This window comes from Gossypium hirsutum, chromosome D08 (genome assembly GCF_007990345.1).
Source record: "Gossypium hirsutum isolate 1008001.06 chromosome D08, Gossypium_hirsutum_v2.1, whole genome shotgun sequence".
Lineage (NCBI taxonomy): Eukaryota > Viridiplantae > Streptophyta > Magnoliopsida > Malvales > Malvaceae > Gossypium > Gossypium hirsutum.
Window position 1 is genome coordinate 43,998,697 of NC_053444.1, and position 19,277 is coordinate 44,017,973.

The 19,277-nt window shown below is 33.3% G+C and overlaps 1 non-coding gene across 1 annotated transcript; it reads left to right on the plus strand.

The window, feature by feature from the left end:
- LOC121220603 (small nucleolar RNA R71) lies at positions 1-107 on the plus strand. The gene has a single exon (XR_005917823.1). It is a non-coding gene; the product is annotated as a small nucleolar RNA R71 (small nucleolar RNA).
- Positions 108-19,277: the final 19,170 nt, after the last annotated feature.

The following is a 19,277-nucleotide window of genomic DNA, read 5'->3' on the forward strand; positions in this document are numbered from 1 at the left end:
ATTCCATGATGAAGGCATTTTCATAATAACTTCTTAAATCATTCTCATGCCGCATACGAGGAATTATCATCAGATTGTTGAAATGTAGTAATTTCATTTCTGAGTTTAGTATTCTTACTTGGTGGAAAATACTTCATCAGAAAATGTTCCGCCAGTTCTTGCCATGTGGAAACAAAACGGGGTGGTAAGGAATTTAACCATGCTTGTGTGTGATCTTGCAACGAGTATGGGTAAAGATTCAATATTAAGGCATCTTCAGATACTCCTAGTAACTTGAAAGAGTCACTTACTCTCATAAGTAAGCGGAGGTGCAAATGTGGATCTTCAGCAAACATCCCATTGAACTGTCTCATTGTTTGCAACATCTGAAACATCATTGGTTTGAACTCGAACTAAGGGGCTTCAATTTTAGGTCTTACAATCCCTAGATAAAGATCACTAAATAAAGGCACAACATATTTCCTAATCGCTCGACCACTGTCATCAGCAACAAGGATCAAATTCCAATTATTACAGGCTACATCTTCTCTCAGATTTTGATTCAACTATTTCACTTGTCTTTGGGCTAATTGCTCCCTTCTTGTTTGCCTAAGGGTATGTTCAATTTCTAGGTCATATGGCAATAGAATGATAAGTCGATCTATGTTAAATTAAAATTAATAAAAATAAATATCTTCACAAATTATAACAAATAAAGTCCTTGGAAACGGCACAAAAAAATTGTATCGTCACGTGATTACATGTAAGTTTACACAGTCGTACAAGTAATAAGTAGTAAGTAAAAGAGTTATTGCCTCTACAGGGACTATATGATAATTATTTGCACAGTCAATGTTAATCAATTTGGTTAAAAAAATAAAGGAAGTATATTGTCAATGGAATGTCGCAATTTAAATTAAAATATTAAATCAATGTTCAAACACCCACAAAACAAAGCAACATACATTGTAGAAAATTATCATAGCTAGAAATAAACACAAGGCACAATATAACATAACATGAATAGACTAAAATAAAATATTTCACTTAACAAGAATTCATTAGTAATCATAAAAAAGAATATTACAAAATATTTGTGACAATATGAAAATTCATTAAGCTCATTTTAATTAAAACATAGGCTTCTCCCGAAGTCCTATTATGTCCCTAACTTAATTCGCATATCCCTATGTCAAAAGCTAATTTAGAAATCACCCTCCCTGGCATTTGCACAGTTTATGCATACAACCATTATCTTTCGAAATCGACATGATATGCACCATTTAGATTTTATGTCTATTAACTATTATTACCTCTTCCTAGATTAAATAGTTAATTCAATAACTTACAAATGTTGGTCATACATTCACAAGTATAAACATGCTTTAAACCTAAATGAATGAAATAATCATTTTCACAGAATATTCAAGAAACAAATATCTAATGAATTCAAATCAAGATTCATATCTATTTTCAATAAACAAAATTAAGTCATGTCATATTAAAGTAAAAATATAAAGATGAGATGCAATCTTGTCTCCCGACATAGAAAACAATAATTTAACAAAAAAAGAAGGATAAGAAAGAGTAGCCGAGGGGGCTATCCATGGCCATTGGATAATGTGAAAAGTAAACTACTTACTGTAGGAGGCTATCTGTGACTGCTCCTTACGGCTTCCCATGGTGGCTTCCCTCATCATCTTTAGGGCAAAAATCACCTAAACACCTTCAAGTTGATCTCCTAGCTACTCTCATTTTGGCAAGTGATTGCCTTATTTTGCGGACTAAGTGTAACAAGCCATGATAAAGGCAAGAAACACTAAAGACAGATGTGAGAGTGAATTGATTATGTTGTGTCAATTGTGCGTCTCAAGTTGTGTGTTTTGATGAATGGATGAATGCCTTATTTATAGTGGTGGAACCTATGCCAAAAATAACAAATGTATCCCCCATAATCTCCATGCCTTGTGCCATCCCTTGGTTTGTGGAAGACTAAGTCTTCATTGCTAATTTTAGCAAAGAAGTTAGCTTGATCCTCTCTCCCATTGGTTGTCGTCTCTTGGTGTGAGGAAGAATGAGTTTTTCTTGTTATTTTTAACAAAGAAGCTAGTCTTGTTCTCTCCTTGTGTGGCCGACCAACATGTGGTCAAAAGGTGGTGGTTTTTTATTGCTATTTTTAGTAGTTGTTGGACAGTTGAAGGCTTAATATAAGGGATATTGGTGATGAATTTTATTTGGAAAAATATAAGGTCAAATTTGCTATATATAGGAGTTGAATGTTTGGTTAGGGACTACTAATTTAAGCAGTGGATAATTGCCCATTTTTTTTGTAGAATTGGGTAAATGAAATTGGTTTTGGGCCTTCTATTTAGGTAATACTAGGCTTCCTTGGAATTCTTAATGGATCATTGCCACTTTGAATTCCATGTGGCTGAACTATTAATCATTCAACATGTACCTATCTAAGACCCAAATACAACTAAAAATCTATCATCCTTTCCCGTAGCCCAGTTAATCCAAAAAATAGTAAAATAACATGCATTTAACATGAAATTCATAATTTTAACACATTCGTATAGAAATAATAAAATATCATGAAATCAAGTATAAAACCATAGAAAATGTTATATTTGTACTCAAAATTAGCATATTTTATAAATAAAAGAGTGCTTAAAAATGTATATATTTTGGAGTTTACATTAAGCACACTTCATTTGTGCAAGCACAAAACATACATATATTTACAAACACATTACATGCCACAAAACCAAAATATATTGATTTCAAAGTCTACCAAAAGATAGCTGGATAGTGTCATCTTCAAGTTGATCCGATTGTCAAGTTTCGCAAAACGATATCTACAAGGAAATAAGGAAATGACATAGAGTAAGCTTCCATTAAGCTTAGTAAGTTCATAGGTTGAAAATGATATAACAACCTTATAATCAAAGTTTATATAATAAAATAATTAACTATGTTTAACCCTGTCACCACAACCTATATAATCTTCCAAGTAAACAAGTTGATTCATTACCAATTCCCCATATATTATCTATAACACAATTTTAAGTCATCATCAAGGTATTATTACCAAAAATCAGTACAAGCTATTATATCGTTTAACAATCATGAATCAATACGATAACCTAATATGCACAGATACGGATAAGCGGTTATCCACCCAAGACATGTCTGAATGCTCAATTGAGCTAATCCAACCAAGACCACGCCTCGGCATTAAGTGCTTAGCCTGAAGGCTAACATCCCTCTAAAAATATGTTTTGGCACCAAGTGACAAGCCCATAGGCTTCACATCCTCCCCCTAGTGACACGCCTGAATCACTATAATTATAACTCGATAATCTGTAACAAATGCTAGATTTTAGTACATTCAGTGTATAATAACATATCATCTGTCATAGCCTCAAATCATATCAATCTCATATAGTGCGCAAAATAACCTATTGACATGCCAATTTTATCCTATCGTATGTTCATATGGTCTTGATATATAACCGTGTAACACTTTTCAATTCAGTCCTTTTCTCACCTTGTACCAATTTGCAAAATTAAGTTTATATACCATATTCCAAAAATAAAAAATTCAATATAAACATTACAAAATATACATGACGTTACCGTATGAACTTACCAAGGCAAACGACAAAGATAAGAGTATCAAGTCAATTTTAATAGATTAACATTTTAGTCCTTACACTCAAAACTATTCAAAATCAGTCTACAAAATAATCCTATTTCAACACCAAGCTTTAAACTCAACCATGAATATCTAAAAAGATTCAAGAACATCAATGGTAAATTTTCAACACTTTAACAGTATTTCAAAATAGTTCCTGGGTTAGCTAGATTAAGCAACAACAATTTCAAAAACATAAAAATTGTAAAAAACATGCTTGAAAAAACTACCTTGCAAGAAGTATGAAACTTGACCGAAAGATTGACTTATTTCTTCAATGGTGAAACGATGGTGAGAGTGAAAAAGATGAAGTCAAAGTTTCCATCTTTATTTTTTATGTTTTACATTATTTTAATCTAATTTTAATATTAAATTAACATATAATTTATAATAAATCATACATTCCACTGTCCACTACAATTCATATGGGCTAATTGCCTCAGAAAATGCTTCAATCATGATTTTATAATCATTTAGCACATATGAACTAATAGGGTTTAACTTTTGTAGTTTTTACGATTTAGTCCTTTTTCCTTAACTAATTATTTAAACATCAAAATTATCAAACCAAACTTTAATAAGACAAACTAATAACCTCTGAAATATTAAATAAATGATATTTACGAACACACATGTCAAAATAGTGGTCCAGAAACCACTATTTCTAAAACCACTGAAAACAGGCGGTTACAGAACTAGCTGAATATAGAACAAAATAGATAAAAACAAACACATATGAATATTCATAGGTAAACAATAAATTCAAAATAGTGGCTAATCTCATCTAAAGTTACATGCACACAACCTTTTATATTTTAAAACATAACAATTTCAATTTAATATATATATATATAAACATATCAATATTCAAATTTAAAATGTTCAGAACGGACAAAGGTTAGAATTAAAATTTTTTATTGCACTACAGTTTTCAAAATAACCCAAAATAAGGTTGTCTAAATAGCACAATAAAAAATCGAAAACCTTAATCTTTGACTAATCATTTTTTTTAAATCATATATGTCAAAACCAAACATAAATAATGTAGTGATTCAATGCCAAATAACTAACAAGCACATGTGTTCAAAATTTTGGCAAAAACTTTAACATCCCGAATTTTAGATTAATGATAGTGCAAAATTATTTCAAAAATAAGTAAATAGCCTAGTGGTTAATTGATAGTTGGAAAAGCATGGAATTAAATTAAGGTCCCAAGTTTGAATATTTTCCATTAAAGAATAATTAAATTTTGCAAAATCCCTTTTTTTTTTCATGTGTGCGTCATCCATACCCTATTAGACGTAGGTATAAATATTATTTTTAACAAATTTGATCAACCTATAACCATATTTTTTTACCTTAGCCACCCATCCCTTCTCCTCTCCTCCTCTCTTTTCAATTTTTCGTTCTTTTTTCCTTGTTACCGTCACCCAAACCCTTGCACCACTATCTCTTTTTCTTTTACTTTTCCACAAAATCTTGCACCATTTTATCCTCAATCTTGTTGCCATTCTTTCCTTAATTTTCTAGCCCCAAATTTGAAATTTTTAATCTCCAGGAACGATTCTCATTATTGCCAAGAAGTGCCATTGCCGCCCCTATCAACCCTAATTTGGCCACCGTTGGTGTGGTGCGCGCGCCTAAGGGATCAAGAAAGGGGGTTGTTGTTTCTTTTTTTCTTCCATTTATTTCCAACAATGTCTTGTATTAGTCAACCCTTCCTAATCATCCTTTAATAATTTATAATTACAAAAAAATCAATCTTGATCAATCGGTGACTTAGATTTGATAGTTTGGGAAGCGTAAGGGTAGTTTATTAGGGACTAGAATGTAGTTTCATTTTAGATGTTTGGGAAAATTTTTATTGATGAAATTAAAGATTTTAGCCATGGATTAGTTACTGATTTTTCAGAATTTAAGTGTGCTAGGTGCTGACTTAAATTTCCCTAATCAACAGTGAAGCCGAAAGACATTCGCGCAAATGATTCGCATCAAATAAGTGTAAGAAACCTAACTAGTTCAGATCTGAAAAATAGTTACAATTGTAATGGTTGGATTGACCCCATAAATGGGTGTTTGGTGGTTGTTTAAGAGGCATATTGATTGAATTTAATATTGATTTTTAGTTTGGATAATTTTAAAGCTTATTAAAAAAACCGTAAGATTTACAAATGTGCTGCGGAAGAGCGTAAAATCAAGTGTGTGTCCTAACTCAAAAACATGAATGTTAATAATGATTTTAATGATATAATTGATGATTTAGCTTGCTGATAAAGCTTGACTAAATAGCTAAGTAATTAAAGTTGTAATTGGGCGAACCAGGCACTTTTCGAGCCCTACCTATTTGGGTTGTTAGCAAAGTTGTTAGTTTGATTGAATGATTGCTTAATTGATATTGTTGTGAAAGGTTGGTTAATTTGATGTATGAGTGGTTGCATGTATAGCATGATATATTCGTATGAGTAATGTTCTATAAAGTGTTTGAAATATTTTTATACATATACATAAAAAAATTTTGTAAGAATACATGGAAATCTGATTTGTTGAATGATACCACCTTAATGGTAAATCGAAAGTGGGATCAATGATCTTATTCACTGAAAGTATTTGTTAATTCGAGGGCATGTTGAACATACAAATTAATTGTGAAAGTATTAAAGTATGAGTATGTATGAGATTTTATGACAAATTGCATGTGCATTGGGGTGGATTATTGTTGTGGTTGACGAAGGAGTTCCTTGGAAATTCGGTGACATATTAAGTCTGCATTTATTCATAGTCAGTGCACTGTACTTGAGATTCAAGGAGATTTGGCGATTTTATCGCATTTATTCTTTATATGGCAAATTTTCAGCAATTTTATTCATTCGGTGGTTTTACCACATCGAGCTTTGCTCGCATTCATTGGAGTTTTGCAGACGAGTTCGGGGGAATACGTGGTGTGTAGCGGATGGTTAGGGTAGGAAATTCAATTTACATTATAATATGATCATCACTCATTACATTGTTATTAATGTTGTTTGATTTTGATTTTTGGTTCTACGTGTGAATGCTTAAACGTATGTTAAATGCATTGTTGTTTAGAATCACACTGAGCTAGTTAGCTCACCCCATTACTTCAAACTACTTATGTAATGGACAGAATTAGGACCAAACTTGGCATGCAGACATACGATGGACTTCGGGCTCAATTTCAAACTATTATTCTTATTTTCATTTTATTTAAAATTCCCTAAGTTTATTTGGTTTTTGGATTGTAAAGTGATTTGAACTGTGGTTTGGGACTATTTTTGTTTTTGGGATTTTTCATGCATGCATAGCTTCACACATGAGAATGATTTATTATTATAGACTAAAATTGAATTAAGCATGTTACTTGACTTAATTAATAATTGGATTTTTAATCGGTTTTTTCTGCTGAAATCAAGATAATTAAAGTTATTTTTCAAAAGAAGTGATGTACAAATAGTTTTCCCAAAAAGAACGCCAGTGCTACTAACCTGACTTAATAAAGATTAAATTTTAATAATGAACGTTTTTCTCAAAATAACAAAGGCAACTGTAGTTTTATTAAAAAGAAAGTTTTCAATCATTGATAGGGTAGAATTGTAGTTTAGGTGCCTCATGTGGCTTTCACGATTTGGCCATAACGTCTAGGCCGGGTTTGGGAGGATACATTTAGTGGTATCAGAGTCAAGGTTCAAAATCTTGGATTAAATTTTTTTTCCAAAACAAGTATGCATGCATGTATACATGAAAAGGGATTTTTAGGGAAAAATAAACCACCGTATTTTGAAAAGTACTTCTTTCAGGAAACGATGAAGTTCAAAGGTCCGATGCCATGTCCATAGAAATATTAAGGAAACTTTAGTAAGACAATAGAGACTATTGCATAAAATTTAAAATAAAAGAATTTTTATTTATAGTGCGCTAAAAGATCAAACAAAATACTAAAAATATTCTTATTTGGAAATTGTAGATTCATAAAATACCGAAATTAACACTCATGGAATGATAACTCACGGTAAGAGGGATCATAGGGGCGACCACTAAGGGCTCCGATTGAGTCGACTACGTCATTAGAGCTAGAACAAAATAATGAACAGAATGGGGTTAATAGTGAACTCACTACTGAGGGTGGGAATATGGAAAATCGGTGTAACACCCCTAACCCGTATCCGTCGCCGAAACAAGGTTGCGGAGCATTACCAGAGTTACAATTCAAGCGACAGAATTTTCAAACATTTCATATCATATCAATAAACATATTAAAACCAAGTCAAATCATACATATTGTCCCTTATATGAGCCCTCTAGGCCCTAAATACGCATTAGAAACAAGTCGAGACTAAATTCGAAACTCAAAGAATTATTCAGAAATCATTGAAAATTTTTAACACTGCAGGGGTCACACAGCCATATGGCCAGGCCGCGTGGGCATTCGAAGTAGGGACACACGGTCGTGTCCCAGCCTATGTTCGTGCCCGTGTAACTCACTGAATTGGTCACACGGCCAAGCCACACGCACGTGTGCAAGACCGTGTACCCTTCGAAATAACCTTATATGCCCGTGTGCCAGGCCGTGTGCCAGGCCATGTGCTAGGCCGTGTAACAGCCAGACTTGCAACCCTTTAAATGCTATAGGGGCCACATGCCCATGTGTCACACACAGCTAAGACACGCACCCGTGTCTCTACCCGTGTGGACAAAAATAGGTCATTTTACACTTCATTTTTCTCACCCAAATAGGCATGTACCTACAATCAACATTGCATATATTTACAAGCCATAACAAGGCATCAAATCAAGCATCAGCAAGCCATAAACATATGGTATAACATCATACAACCAATATGCCCTTGGGCATCTTAAATGACAATATATAAACATGTCTAACCATGTATTCAATTTGACCAAATAATCAAGTAACTTGTATGCATATTTGCATCAATACATACCATGTAATTTACTTACCAAAACACAACCATTTGGTACCAAAATGCCATTATAACTAACATCAAATAACCAATTAGATCACACATATCAAAATACCAATTCACAATAAGTTACAAGACTTATACAATATGCGCATTCAACTATCATTTCATCTTCCATCATTCAATCATAACAAGCATATCATCAACCATTTTTAAGCTACTTATAAACATACCGAACTATGCCATTTCATCAAAAAAAATGCCAAATCAGAAGCCAAGTTAAATGGCCAAAATAACAACCAAAACATCTGGCCAACATTAACCAAAATACCTATACATGCCATCATTATAAAAATTAAATAGTCGAATGTACCAAAAGAGCCGATGGATAGTGTGATATAGCTACGACAAGCTTCCAACCCAAACGAGCTTCTGATTCACTATAAAACACGAAAAATAACACAGAGTAAGCATTTAAGCTTAGTAAGTTCATATAATATAGAATAAAACTTACCATTTAGTCACATAGTAGGTAAATAAACATATCATATCCCAACATAATTTGGCCAAATGCCTAATCACATATACATCAACCATGTTAGCCATGTAAATACATATATAAACCAATAATCATGGATGAGCACATCAAATGATTAATTTCATATAAATGTATCATCCAATTCCACTTTCTATATAACATGTAACAACATTTCCATGTAATTCATATGTATGCCTGTAATAGTTTGTATCTAACTCTTACCAATTAGTATCAGAATATTACTCGTTGAACCATTTAGAATACCATTGGATACCCGGGATAGCTCACACATAGTATGCTAACTCATATAACTATAATCTGTCAAATCATGTACATGTATACTCATAAGAGCTATGAATCGGTATGCTCACTCAAGCTGTAGATCAGTATGCTCTCGCGACCTGTAAGTCGGTATGCTTACATGAGTTGTAGATCGATATGCTCTCACAAACTGTGGGTCAGAACGTAGCTACACGATGCTGCTCACATGAGCTGTGGAGTATCCACAACACATGCTGGACCTCAGCCATCGGTAGGACGATTAGGACCAGTATCTGAATCATGTAAACCCTAATGACATGTCATTTCTATACTACGAATTCTTAAGGTTCAAACGGAGCTTGATAGTCATACGTAGTTGGATATGCAATCATGTATACAAGTAGCAAATTTACAATTCATGCATAATTCAAAATAAAACATATACTCACAATTTAATCACACGAACTTACCTTGACGAGTATACATAGATACTGAGGCGATTAATCTAAGACTTTCTCTTTAACCCATCTAACTCCGTACAAGGTCTGACTTGATCTATACGGATAAATTTAATTAAATTAAATTTATAAATCATTCAATTTAGCCTAAAATCATATTTTTGCAAAATTATCATTTTGCTCCTATACTTTTAATTTGCATGCAGTTTAGCCCTTAGCTCATAAAAATGGAAATTCATGAAATTCTACCACAACCCACTATTTCCAAATATCAATTAGGTCCTTAGAATTCCCTATATTACATTTATTTCACCATTTCACCATGTAATATTTTCTATTTTTCAATTTAGTTCCTATTTTACAATTTCACCAAAAATCCCTTTACAAAAGTTGTTTATCTAACAACCACCATCCATTTTCAATCATCAAAATTCAAAAATAATGTATATGCATCAATGGAAAAACCCTAATAGTGTAACAGTTTCACAAAGTAGTCCCCAGGCTAGCTAGATTAAGATACAACGATCTTAAAAACATAGAAATCATAAAAAAAGGGACAAAAATGCATACCTAATTGAGCATATAAGGATGGATGAATATAGATTCAACAATGTCTACTCTTTTCTTCTATTTTCGGTTGAAAAAGAATGGAAGAAGAAGATAATTTGTTTTGTTTTATTTATTATAACTTTAATTACAAATTACCAAATTTAACCTTAAAAATTTATCCAATTTTCAATAATGCAAAACCATTAAAATTCACTATCAACTCTAATGGTCTAATTACCATATAATGACTTCCATTTTAAATTTCTATAGCTATTTAATACCTTTAGCTATTAGAATTCAACTTTTGCACTTTACGCGATTTAGTCCTTCTTATCAAATTGAGCATTTAAACGGTAAAATTTCTTAATAAAATTTGTATACGATACTACTATCATGCTGTAGGTAATAAAATAATAATAAAATATTTTTTTTGACTTCGTATTTGTGGTCTCAAAACCACTATTTTGATTTCAATGAAAATAGACTGTTACAATCGGAATAATGATGATTATAATGAGAAAGAACCTGTAACACAAGCTTTATTGAGGGATTTAAATCAGGTTGTTGTGGCTTCGATTGGTGGTGTTAGTCGTGGGATGATTGCTGAGAGGCTCCATTCTAGTGGGGCAAAATTGTTCAAGGGTATTGCTGGAACTACTCCTACAATGGCTGAGTATTGGATGGAGAACATTAAATGTATTTTGGATTATTTGGACTTCACTCTTAAGTAGAAACTTAAAGGTGTTGTATCCTTTTTTAAGGATGAAGCATACAAGTGGTGGTAATCAGTGGTTAGGGGTACGCTTCTAGAGAGTATTGATTGGGCTTACTTTTAGAAAACCTTTTAGGGTAAGTTTGTGGGTCCTCATTATGTGCAGGCCTGATGATTGGATTTTATTGAGTTAAAGGAAGGTGATAGGATTGTTTCTGAGTATGAGGTAGAACTTCTATGATTGAGCCGATATGTGTCTAATATGGTGACGTTTGAGTAGGAGAAAAGTTTTCATTTTTTAAATGGTCTAAGGTATGACCTTAAGGTTCAGGTAGCTTCGCACCAGGAGTGTGTGTTTGTGGTTTTGGTTGAGAAGTCCAAAATTATTGAGGAGATCAAGTGCTTAAAGCACGTAAAAATTAGGAAATAGAGGGATCATCCCAAAAGAGAGGTTAGCTTTGCTAGCCTAAATCCGCATCCTGTTAAGTGGGCTAGAGAGGCTAGGTTAGCGTAGAATAGGGAGGGCACCTACCTTGGTATATGTGGCTAGACGCCGAGAGGATAGAGATGCAGCTGACGTCATAACTGGTACATTTACTATCCATTCAGTGCCTTATTTTGCATTGATTAATATAGGATCTACTATTTTTTTATTGCTTGCGACGTGGTTGTAAAACTGGGATTAGGGTAGAGAAAACTGAAAACACTCTTATTGTAGTTAGTCCTTTAGGATCATCTGTGCTTGTGAATAAAATCTATAGGAGATGCCCTGCAGAAATTCAAGGAAAGATTTTTTCTGCCAACTTAATGGAATTGTCTTTTAATGAGTTTGATCTAATTTTGGGGATGGACTAGTTGGTTGAGCATCAAGTCCATTTGGATTGTACATTGAAGAGGGTAACTTTAGTCACGAGAACTGGAAAGGAAATTACTATGGTTGGGGAACGTCGAAATTATTTGTACAATGTGATCTCTGCCATGGTAGTAGAAAAAATGGTGCGTAAGGAGTGCAAATCATTTCTGACTTATGTCTGAGATGCAAGTGTTGTTGATCCTTCTATTGATGACATTAGTACAGTAAGGGAATTTTCTGATGCGTTTCCTAAGGAACTATCAGGGTTGCTTCCAGATCGAGAAGTAGAATTTGGTATTGAATTGTTGCCAAGAACGACACCAGTGTCTATTGTTGCTTACCAAATGGAACCTAAAGAGCTTATGGATTTGAAGGTTTAGTTACAAAAATTGTTCAATTGGGGTTTCATTAGGCCAAGTGTTTTTCCTTGAGGCGCACCGGTTCTATTCGTGAAGAAAAAGGATGGTATACTTCAGTTATCCATTGATTACCGACAGCTGAACAAATTGACTGTCAAGAAGAAGTATTCCCGATAAAGAATTAACAACCTATTCGATTAGTTTAAAGGTGCAACTGTCTTCTCTAAAATTGACTTAAGATCAGGGTATTACCAATTAAAGATAAAAGAATCAGATAATCCCAAGACTGCCTTTAGGACTTGTTATGGACATTACAAGTTCCTTGTCATGCCTTTTGGGTTAACTAATGCGCCAGCGGACTTCATGGATCTTATGAATTGTGTCTTTCAACCCTTTCTTGATCAGTTCATCGTTGTATTCATCGACAACATCCTAGAGTACTCCTAGACAGAAACTCAGCATGATGAACATTTGTGGGTGGTTTTACAAATATTTCGTGAAAAGTAACTTTTTGTTAAACTCAGTAAGTGTGAATTTTGGTTGAAGGAAGTTATGTTTTTGGGCCATGAGTTATCGACAGAAGGTATATGGCTCCTAAAAAGATTGAAGCCATCTTAGATTGGAAGCAATCGAAGAATGTCTCAGAGATTCAGAGTTTTCTGGGTCTTGCTAGGTATTATCAAAGGTTGGTTAAGGGTTTTTCCTTAATAGCAGCCTCATTGAATAAGCTGTTGAGGAAGAACACTCCTTTTAAATGGGGTGAACAGCAATAAGCTAGTTTTATGAAGTTAAAATCCGTGTTGAAAGAAGCTCCTGTTCTAATTCAACCAGAAACTGGTAAGGTGTATGTGGTGTACAGCGATGCTTTGCATGACAGACTTGGATGTGTCTTAAAGTATGATGGTAAGGTTGTAGCCTATGCTTTAAGACAACTTAGGCCACATGAATTCAATTACCCTACTCATGATTTGGAGTAAGCTGTTGAGGAAGAACACTCCTTTTAAATGGGGTGAACAGCAATAAGCTAGTTTTATGAAGTTAAAATCCGTGTTGAAAGAAGCTCATGTTCTAATTCAACCAGAAACTGGTAAGGTGTATGTGGTGTACAGCGATGCTTTGCATGACAGACTTGGATGTGTCTTAAAGTATGATGGTAAGGTTGTAGCCTATGCTTTAAGACAACTTAGGCCACATGAATTCAATTACCCTACTCATGATTTGGAGTAAGCTGCTGTTTTTTTTTTTGCTATAAAAATATGGAGACATTACTTGTATGGTGAGAAGTGTATTTTTTACACCGATCAAAAAAGTCTCAAATATCTCCTTACCCATAACAAACTTAAATTGAAGCAATGTAGGTGGATTGAGTTGTTGAAAGACTAAAACTATACGACTGAGTATCACCCCGAAAAGGCTAATGTAGTGGCTAATGCCTTAAGTAGAAAAGCAATGCCTGATTTGAGGGCTAGGTTTTCTCGTTTGAGTTTGTATGATGATAGGGGTATTTTGGTTGAGTTGCAAGTAAATCCTGTATGGATTCAGGAAATCAATGATCAATAGACTTTGGATGAATACTTTGCATTTCGGTTTAAACAAGTTGAGGATGGGTTGACTATGGACTTTGGGATTAATTTTGATGGAATTTTGTGCCTCAAAGGCAGATACTGTGTACTCAATGATCAAAACTTGAGATAGTCTATACTTTAAGAAGCACATAGCATCTCTTATGCTATTCATCCTAGTAGTACTCAAATGTATCGTGACTTAAAAGAAGTATATTAGTGGCCACGTCTTAAACGGGAAGTAACGGGGTTTGTATCAATATGTTTGACTTGCAACAAGTTAAGGCTGAGCATCAGTTTCCATTGGGGTTGCTCAAACCAATTTGAATTCCACAGCTGAAGTGGGAGAGACTAATAATGGATTTTGTTAGTGGGTTATCTTTAACACCTACTAAGAAAGACGCATTTGGGTCGGAGTGGATAGGTTGACGAAGACCACCCATTTCATTCATGTTCACACTGATTACTCTCTTCAGAAGCTAGCTAAGCTTTAGATTTCTAAGATAGTGAGATTGCATGGTGTGCCAGTGTCGATTATTTTAGACCGGGATCCTCGATTTACGTATCAATTTTGGAAGAAATTACACAAGGCTTTTGGTACTTGGTTGGATTTCAGTATGGCTTTCCATCCAAAATCTGATGGTTAGTCGGAAAAGGTCATTTAGATTTTGGAAGATAAGTTGAGGAGTTGTGTAATCGACTTTCAAGGTAGTTGGGAGGAACATCTATAGATGGCAGAGTTCGCCTACAATAACAGTTTTCAGTCAAGTATCGAAATGGCACCTTATAGAGCTCTTTTATGGTCGTAAGTGATGCTCTCCTTTATGTTGGATAGAAGTGGGTGAAAGAAGGTTGATTGGTCCAAAATCAGTTTTGGAGACCGAATACAAGATTCGATTAATTCAAGATAGATTGAAGGCAACACTTGATAGACAGAATTCATATTCCGATTTGAAGTGTAAGGACATCGAGTTTAATGTGGGAGATTGGGTTTTCCTTGAAGTCTTTCCACGGAAGAAGGTTTTGAGGTTCAGTCATAAAGGAAAGTTAAGCCCTAGTTTCATTGGCCCATATCGAGTGCTTAAAAAGGTTTGTTTCATGGCTTACCAACTAGAATTTCCTCCTAAGTCAGATCATATTCACAATGTGTTTCATGTCTCAGTGTTGAGACGGTATCGACCATATCCCTCGCATATCATTCCAGTAGAGGAGATTGAGGTTCAACCGAATTTGACATTTAAGGAGGAACTTGTTCAAATACTGGATTGTGAAATTAAGGTATTAAGTCAAAATCAAATTCCTTTAGTTAAAGTACTTTGGAGAAATCATGGCGTTGAATAGGCTACTTGGGACCCGGAGGACTCGATTCGGCTTCAGTATCCTCATCTCTTTGGATCAAGTAATTTCAAGGACTAAATTTATAATATCCCAAAATTTAGATTAATGAGAGTGAAAATTTATTTCAAAAATAAGGAAATAACTTAATGGTTAATTGATAATTAGAACAACATGGAATTAAATAAAGGTCCCAAGTTCGAATCTTTTTCATTGCAAAATAAATAAATTTTACAAAATTCCTTTAATCATATATTTAACAAATTTGATCATCCTATAAGACCTACGTATAAATATTACTTTTAACAAATTTTATCAGCCTTGAATCATATATTTTCACCCTAGCCATCCTTCCCTTCTCCTCTCCTCCTTTCTTTTCATTTTATTCTTTCTTCTTTCTTGTTGTCGCCCAAACCCTAGCACCACCATCTCTTTTTCCTTTATTTTTCCACAAGATCTTGCTCCATCTTCTCCTCAATCTTGCTTCCATTCTTCCCTTAATTTTCCAGCCCCAAATCTGAAATTTTGGATTTCCAAAAATGGTTCTCATTATTGCCAAGAAATGTCATTGTGCCCCTATCACCTAGTTTGTGTAAGTTCTTCTTTTCTCTAAATTTCTTAATTAATCTTGTGAGTTAAAACCCCAAACTTTTAGATCTGAAATTTGAGATATTTTTAGATATTTAAAGATAATTTTTCTAGATTTTTAAATGATCTTAAATGTGGTTTTAAATTAGCCCCAATTCGGCCACCGTTGGTGGTGGTGTGCGGGCCTAAGGGGTCAAGAAAGGGGTTTTTGTTTCTTTATTTTCTTCCATTTATTTCCAGAAAATTCTTGGGTCCTTCAACCATTCCTAATTAGCCTTTAATCGTGTATAATTAGGAAAAAATTAATCTTGATCAATCGGCGACTCAGGTCTGACAATTCAGGAAGCGTAAGTGTGGTTGATTATGGACTAGAGTGCAGTTTTGGTTTAGATGTTTCGGAAATTTTTAATTTTTAATTGATTAAAATAAAAATTTTAACCATGGATTACTTACTTATTTTTCAGTATTTAAATGTGTTAGGTGCCGACTTAAACGCCCCGAATCAACAATGAATTCGAAAGACGTTCGCGTGTACGGTTCGCATCAAACCAGTGTAAGAAACCTAACTAGTTCGGATCTGAAAAATACTTATAATTGTAATGGTTGGATGGACCCCATAACTGGGTGTTTGGGGGTTGTTTAATAGGCATATTGATTGAGTTTAATACTGAATTTTAATTTAGGATAATTTTAAAGCTTATTAGAGAAACCACAAAATTTACAAGTGTGCTACGGAAGAGCGTAAAAAAAGGTATAGGTCCAAACTCAAAAATTTGAATGTTAATAATGATTTTAATGATATAATTGATGATTTAGCTTTCTGATCGGGCTTGGCTAAATAGCTAAGTAATTAAATTTGTAACTTGGTGAACCAAGTACTTTTCGAGTCCTACCTATTTGGCTTATTAGCAAAGTTGCTAGTTTGACTGAATGATTGCATGATTGAAATTGTTGTGAAAGGTTAGTTAATTTGATGTATGATTGGTTGTATGTATAGCATGATTCTGAATAAAAATAAGGCTTATGCATGATATATTCATATGGATAATTTGCTATGAAATGTTTGAAAGTTTGCTATACATGTACACAGAAAAGTTTTGTAAGAATACATGAAAATTTGATAAATTGAGGGCAAGTTTGTAACAGCTCGATTTAGGGCTTAGTCAGAACAGTAGTTTCGGGACCACAAATTTGACTAGGAAAAATATTATTATTATTATATTTTTATGGTCTATGATTTCATGGAAAGTTTTCGTAAAAATTTCGTTCGAAAATTTTGACGTTTGAGCACTCAATTTAGTCAAAAGATCTAAATTGTAAAAAGTGCAAAAGTTGAGTTTTAAGAAATGGCATTTTAGTCATTTGGTAAATAAATAGAATTAAATGGGAAAAAGATGGAATGGGAAAAAGATGGCAAAATATGCCCATCTTCTCCATAGTTGCTGTCGAATTTTAGAAGACACCATAGCTAGGGTTTCTTTGCTTTTTCAAGCTCATAGTAAGTGCATCCTAGCCCCGTTTTTAATGTTTTTTTGCATTTTTGAGATCTCGTAGCTCGGTTTATCTATTTTTACTGTTAATTCGAGCTAGGGTTGAAATTTGAAAAATTACCCATGTGTGAAATTTGTATATTTTGATGTTTTATAGAAGAATATGAAGTTAGAAATTATGTTAAACAATTTTTGCTAGTCGATTTTAAGTGAAACCGATTAAAATAACATAATCGGTAAAAATACCTAAAGCTCATAAGTAATAGTTAGAGTGAGAATTTGATGTTGCTATAAGAAGGAAAAGTGTTTAGCATGTGACAAAACATTAGAATAAAGAATAAAATTTAATTTTCGAACTTTGGGGCAAAAATGTAATTATGCAAAAGTTTAGGGACAAAATCATAATTTTGTCAAAAGTTGAGTCGAAGCTTGTTTTAATAAATGTGAATGTTAAAAAAGCTCAATTTGCTGTTATAGATCAAGAAAGACGAGAAGTCAACCTTAATCGAGGAAAAGAGAAGATTGGGGATTAAATTGCAAAATCTCTACATTTTGTATCGAGGTAAGTTGTATGTAATTAATACATTGTTATAATTATTTTTTTATATTTCACGACAATATATGTGAAAGGGTTGAATATGAAATAGTTATATAAAAGTTAGAAATTTGAAATTGATAGTTGATTTGTTTAAAATCAGCTTGGTTTATGGATATACCAACTACAAGTAATGGTTGAAGTGATTCAAATCGAATTATTAAATTGGTTATGGATTTGAGAGGAAATATTGATATTATGATGTATTATGGAGAAATTGTAAATTATTGGGAAGTAAGAATCTTTGGGGAACTGTCGGAATGGTAAAGATTTGAATAAAGTATCGATGAACATGTGTGTAGTACTATGTGAAGGCTACTACGTGGACCGTAAAACTTGATCACGTGTGTAGTACTATGTGAAGGCTACTACGTGTATCGAATGATAATAGTAACATGGGTGGTACTATGTGAAAACCCCCAAATATTTGTTGTTATACCGACATGTTCAACGAGATATGGGTATGTGATTGAAATGTGATAAGTTGTGAAAGAGTGACTGAAGTGATGAAGTCTTGTATTGTGTTATAAAATAAATGGTTATAGTGCTATGTGAATGAGAGATGTTGGAATAGAATAGATTTGGACAGTGACAGTGATGTTAGTTTGAAAAATCACCAAAAATTATAGGAATTGAGTTAGTGGTTGAATAAGACATGGCATTAAAGCTTAATAAGATATTGGAATTTTAGTGAGACAAGGTCTAAATGATTTCGAAATCCTCTGTTCTGATTTTGGAAAATCACTAAAAATTGTAAAAAATTAATTATGTTTTGTAATTTACATTATTAAATTTCTTATTGAGTCTATTTTCAAAAAAAAATAAGTGGGAACATCATTTGAATTCAGTACTAAGAGATAACTGACTTTTAGTGAAGAGAGGTCAGAAATGTCAAGCAGTGAAACAGGGGAACATTTAGAGAATAAACTTTACTAATTGGCTAAACCAAAAATTTTAAAACTTTTATGGTAAGAAGGTATATGAATCTACTTTAAGGGAAAATTTACGGATATTAATTTGGAGTTCTGTAGCTCCGGATAGAAATAATTTAGTGACTGTGATGCAGAAAAAAACAGTTTGCTGGAAATTGAATAAATAATAAATTTATGTGTGATAAAATTTATATTATCTATGGTATCATGCTAGAAATTTATTTATCAATTACATACATACTTATTAAGCTATATGCTTACTCCTCTTCATTTTCCCTTGTTTTATAGTGACATCAATCAGCTCGGAAATTGGACGAAGTCAGAACATCATCCACATTATCATCATCATCTTTTGGGTATTTTGCAACCAATACTTTTGAAATATGGCATGTATAGATGACTTAATGTAATGTGGTATATATATATAATATT